The following is a 6,568-nucleotide window of genomic DNA, read 5'->3' as shown; positions in this document are numbered from 1 at the left end:
CTCAGAACAGACAAACTAAACACTGGCCATATAAAGATTCACATTTTTTGCGACCACTCGTGTTCCTCTCAAACGGCAACCTTCAGTGCTGCGAAATGAAGCCGATGCGGAAGTACCAAAAACTGTAATTCCTTGAGCGTTTACTTGAGGCTGGCTACAGTGATCTCAACCTCCATAAGCGCCTGTATTAAAATGTCCAACTTCACAGCACAAGTAAACATGTTTACAGCCTGGTACAAAAAACAGTTTTGGCAACTGCACTGAGGATGAATTTTTATACAACTCACCTGATCAAATTATATTAAGGCTTAAAGTTATGCAGAATTAACAGCATGGCCACTTTGATTGACAGGTAAGTGTCGTTACAGATGGCTTATTAGAACACCCAGGCATCATTCGGCCCGTCTCAGGTCCACCAATGATCCACGTCTTTGCTCATATTTAGATCAACCAGGAGGTGGAAGAAGTAGGACAGCCAACATGGCGGAGGCCAGAGGCCTCTTTATACTGTCAATGGTTCCTCCTCACACTAGGAAGGACAGAGTGAGGTGAGGGGTCCCAGTAGATGCCACTAAATTCTACACACTGCTCCTTTAAGTCAACTCTAGAGGCTACATCTATCTGCTTAAAGACTGTTTCACAGGGTCTTTAAAAGAAACATTGTTATTCTAAAACATTATTTACTGTACGACGCTTCATCAAACTTTGGTCCACTTTCTCTGTTTTGGTTCTCCTGTAAAGTTTGCCAAAACCTACTCTACGCCCGTCTGGCTCCAGGCCTTCAGAGCTGAAACCTTTTCCACCTCTTAAAAAGAACAGAGGACCCTAAAAGCTCCATAATATTGACACAGATGTTGCATATAACTGAATTCCCCTGAAACTCAGGGAGGCTGGTAGGATTCTGTCGGCCCCAGCTTGTGCGTATTCCCACAGTGGAAATCATTTCAGTGGACTGCAGTGACCATTGAAATACATCCCATAATTCATCCGTAACAGCCACTTTCTGTGCCTGATCACAGTTGTTAACGTGTCCCCTTGGCACTGGCTGCAACAATAATGATCATGTTTACATTAGGTCAGTTTAAATTTGAATTAGCTACTCGATCATTATCTCCTTTCCTGTAAAGCTAGCCATTGTTCCAGTTGTTGACTTTACATATCCTGCGGCCACTGGAATGAAACATCCATAATGACTTAATAGAGTGAAAGCGACAGTGGTGTTGTACTTCCCTGTGGCGCTTGTACACATTTTGTCCAGTAGAATGAAGTGTTTGGATAGCAGAGGTTATGACTCCGGACTGCATGACATGTTGAGGTCTGGAGAGAAGTGAGAGGAACCTGATGCAAACAATGGGAGTGATTTGAGATGCTAACTGCTGTGTTACAGTAGTTTGGAAAAGGCATATCATTTAATTTGGCCTGTGACTTACTGGCATCTGCTCAGTATCACTGAAGGTCAACACTACTGCTGCTCCCTGTGTTCGTAGAGTGCATGCTGCCTGTGCTGCACTGTGCCCAACAATCTGGACGTGTCTGTTTCCAATTGTGTCGTACATATGCAGCTCATATGCAACGCATTGAAATGTGGTGCAGAGACGCTGATGTCACCGCTCCATTTGCCAGTTGCGGTTTTGAGTTTGAGCGTTTGTGAGCTTGGTGTGTAGCTCTGCCCGCTGTGGGCTGCTGCAGTTGCCGCTCCCCTAAACTCTGGGCTAACATCTTGACTCTGTAGGTGTAGGGGGGGTTTATGTGGATATCTCCCTGCTCCTCTAGTCGGGCAGCAATGCCAACCTGGGAGGAACATGAATTCATGAATTTTAAGAGTGGCACAATAGTTGCACAATATACTGGGCGGTAGCTGGATTTCTTAGAGAAGCTGAGTCTGGAGTAAGTTTAATGCGAAAAAAACAAAACAAAAGTAAAATATGTGGAACATCTCAATAAAGTCACAGTTTATTTTGCACAAACTGAGCTCTTTGAGCTCCTCTGGATTTGTTGATGTATATTAACGTCTCCTCCTTTGTGACTGGTACAAATTAAAAGGAAAATGTACATGAAGGAAAATGTCTGGGGGAAGATTCCTATTTACTTTCCAACCACCCTTTAGCCATAGCTTTATATTTGAATGACAGATTGAACAGAACAGACATTGATCTTCTCATATAAAGACCAAAATATACGGCAGAACCTGAAACCTGAGTTATTTTGTACTTAAATTCAATGTTGGCCTGACTACAGACTTTTACACATTTGATGCTTGTTATTTCACCGTAGTTTTTGCTACTTCACGTGTGCCTGTATCTACCACTGGCAATATATGAATGGACAGCATATATGTGACGTCACCCACAAGTTTCTGAAGAGACATTTGGAAGCTCAAAATGTGTGTCTCTGGCCGCCGCCATCTTGGTAGTGATGCCTTTAGCACCTCTGAAACCAGAGGTGGGCTGAATGACGCCTGGGAGCTCAAACAAGCCATCTGTAATGGCACCTACCTGTAAATAAAGCAGCCACACTGTTAATTTAGCATAATATTAAATCTTAATATAATTTGAACAGGTGAGTTCTACAGAAATTAGAGACCAAGACTGTTTTTGTACCAGGCTGTACAACATGAATTATTGCTGAAATTCCCAAATTACAGGAAAAATAAAGAGGGGTCATGGACATGGAGTGTCATGAACTGTAACTACAGCCCTGTCTGATAAGACAACATATCCCTATCAGTATTTCCAATCAGTGTATATTGTGTATTGTGTAAGTTACCTCTATTAAGGTGAGTCTCACATCAAAGGCGGCTGTGGAAAAAGGCTTGCTACAGTAGCTTTAAATAGATCAGCAGGTAATGGGCTTTGGAAGGCTGTAATTGTAGCAATCCTAATGTAGCGAGTGTGGCCACCTTTTAAAGCTTGGCATGGGCCAGACAGATTACCATCAGGGTGCTTCGGTGCCACCTGGCAAACACAATCCTTTCTGTGATCACTCTAATTTACGGCTAGCAGTCACCCAGGAGCTGGCTCGCAGTGTTTGTTTTCAGTTCTCTTCTGACAAATAACTGATGATGATGATTGAAACTCCTCTTTGACAACAGAGAGGAGAAGCTGCCAGACCATTGGAAAGATTCAGAGCTGGTGGAACCATATGGATTTTATTTAACATTACCTTGATGGCTTGCTCTCAAAGAGAATGACAAAGAATGATTTTATGCTGCTTCCAGCCTACCTCGCTGATTTCAAAAGTTGGATGCTCTTTCATACAGAAAGAATGTGCTAAACTTGGCTCTGCTGTAATAACTGCACATTTGTGGGCCTTGTGGACCGAAATTGTCCATTTCCCATCAGAATCCTCCAGCAGACCTATAATTAGGATTATTTTAGGAACACCAGAGTATCCAGTGGTCACTGCATCCTCTGAATCTATCTCACAGAGCCACAGGAGCTGCCCTGAACCCAAACAATTGCACCACAGTGTAATGTAAACACAAAACTGATTCTGTGTTACATTCCTCCATCCATCACCACTGCGTCGACTAAAACTGTGAATCAACAACAGGAAACCATTGTCAACATTTGGGGTATTGTTGGGCAGCGATCATGAACATGTGCTCACTGTTTACTGCTTGCTCACACTGCCGTCTGTCTCTAACAAAATGTCTGAATACAAAATTCTTTTGAAAACACAAAGTGTTATTCACCAATCACATGCTCCAAGATGAATACACTAGTAAGGAGTGAGCTTATTACATCATATCCCCAACATTGGCTATCTCATCTACTCAGTTTCTTCCTCCGGAAAGCTTTTATTTTCCTAGGATGTGATCCCGCTGCAACCAGTCAGCAGCTAGAACGAACAGCAGACAGAAATTTGGACAAAAACACTGATATTTAAGGCATTAACAAACATCTCCAAGCTCACACACACAGAAGCACTGAATCTTCTCAAATATGATTTCAAGGCCTCTTCCCACGTAACACAGCCGTGATCAAACCACCTCTACACCAACAAAGCAAATCCCTCAACAGCTGGGTTTTGACGGAGTAAAGTGCCTACCGTAACTCAGGACAGATGTGGAGAAGGCCTGACTGTATGAGGTCTGAGTCTCCCTGGCGGTATCGCACCACCCACAGGCATCTGTTCAGGAGATCTGAAGGGCCGACCGGGGATTTTTTGTGTTTTTGGTCCAGCCGTGGATTGTGGTTATTGTTATAAGGTAAGAGATCTGTGGGGAAGAGGGCACACGGGCCACTCTCAACACATGAGGCTCATGTAAAGCCCCCTCACCTATGAACCCATGGTGTGAACAGCTGTCTCGTGTTGATGCAGAGATTCACTTTGATCCCCCTTGATCCGGATTCATGAAGACAACTGTGTTCATATTGTGTAAGGGAGTTACTTTTAGAAATTGCATGTTCATCTACCTGCTTTTTTATCTACCTGTTTAGATGAAATATTCTCCCACCAGGGCTGGACTAACATGCTGCAGGGCCATGAGGCAAGAGGTGATATGGACCCCAACTGACCCCCCAATGTTCCCCCAAGTTGGTTACAAAGTTTTTTATAGAGATGCATAATGTTATCACCTAAAATATTTAAAATTTTAGACTAATTTAATCCAAGATCCCTACACAAAATAGGGTAGCACAATGCTTTAGGACTTTTAGTCGTTACTAATTAGTAAACCAAATTATCACATAGTGAACCTACCTCTTTGGTATCAGGTCTTACCACCCTCTCCTACAATTACATCCCCAGTTTGATGATGCCTTCATGCATTCCAGCAGTTATTTTGGGATTAAAAGTTCTATTTCACTTTCATGTTGTCCTCACTGTCCCTTAAACTGACTTATTTTACTCAGTAAATGACTCCCTATACTTCCCACAAAGCCTTGCAACAATCCCCTTAAGCAGTAAGCAGTGATTCACAACCAGTGGTACACGTAGCTCAGCTGAACAATGGGGAAAAAAAAGTTGTCAGTGTTCTCTGGAAGAAATCTTACATAATGTAGAGACCAATTCTCTGGAACCTCAAGAATATCCTTGGCATATCTGTACTGCAATTTATCGTCTGACCTGTAAGTGAATACTGACATGTCTAAAATAAGACTATCACTTTTTATATTGGCCCAACCAATCTACTGGCTCCATTTGTTACATTAACCAGTGAATTACCAACTACAATAGGCTGACTGCAAATGACACGCTTTCAACTAACACTTTAACACCTCCTGTTGATACTGAGTGTCTGTATTAAAAGTAGAGTTAACCCCTGCCAACTCATTACCACTACTGAGGTGTCCTTAAGCAAGGCCCTTAACCCCAACTGCTCCAGTGGAAGTGCTCAGTGGCGAGCAGATCAGACTGTGGTTGTAGTCGGCAGCTTTTCAGGTGTGAATGTGATCAGGGCGTTCCTGAAAAAGAGAGCTTTGCTCCAAATAAAAAAGATAAGATAAAAAAGTAATGGTGAAGTAAAACTTTCAGCTTCTGCCACTCCCAAGATATAATAGCACCATTGGAAACTTCACTACTGAAAGACCAACCCAAGAATCACTGTACCTCGTATGAAGAACAAAAAGGAAAGAACAATATCCACTTATATGAATTATAATGTTCAGTAAGTTAAAAATCAAACCAAAAGAGTACATTCAGAATACGACAGATGGTGTCACTGAAGGAGTGAACTGAAGGGTTTGGAATCAGATTCAACAGAACAGGAATGAACATTTTCCACTCATGCTGAGAAGGACTGAAAACAAGGTGAATGTACCATGTCTTGTAACTCGTTGCACTCTGCTGTAATTCCTGCAGGTTTATCACCAAAGCTGTTTCTAACATTTCTTGCCATGTTTATTCCATAAAGCAGCTTCCAGTCAAAGGACAGACCTTTGAGCGCGGTCTCGGAGAGGAACAGACTGCAGTGCACCGAGGAAGCAGTTTGCATCAATACAATCCTTGTAGTTAATTGCTTGTTTCAGTGGATCTCGGATATTTAGCCAAGTACTGCAAAATAGTGAGCCATCTGGCTGCGGACCTCATCAGCATCTCCTCTTTGCTTTACTAAGATTTCATTTAATCTGGTTTAAGCTGCTTGTTTAAAAGTGGTGAAATAATTGGTGGGAGTGGAACCAATGAAGTAATGATACACCCATTCTCTTTCTGCGCTAATTGGTAAATGAAATTAATCCATCCCTCGTTCTGCTGTTGCCAGCCTGAGAGCTCCTTAACGAGCCTGCAAGGTCACTAGACCCCACTCGGAGAAAAAAATCTCATTTTTGAGCTTTTTGCTGAGACTCAGCAGTTTATTTTTTTCTCAAAGGCACAACAGATTGTAACCCAGAGAGAGGCGATAAAGCACAGAGAGCTGCTCTCTGTGACACGTCCTACTGTTTGAATACAAAAGAATGCCTTCCATTATCTGAATTAGATAAGATATAAATGTTTGTGAAGCCCGGACATGCAGTGCCTATGGGCGAGATATTTGACCTCCGTTTGGTATATGAGTCATACGGGTAAGTGCTTTCATGCAGACACCGTGGCTAATTTGATATGTCCACATTGCGGCTGCTCATGC

Source organism: Larimichthys crocea, chromosome XXIII, assembly GCF_000972845.2.
Source record: "Larimichthys crocea isolate SSNF chromosome XXIII, L_crocea_2.0, whole genome shotgun sequence".
NCBI lineage: Eukaryota > Metazoa > Chordata > Actinopteri > Sciaenidae > Larimichthys > Larimichthys crocea.
Note: the sequence above shows the minus strand (reverse complement) of the source record.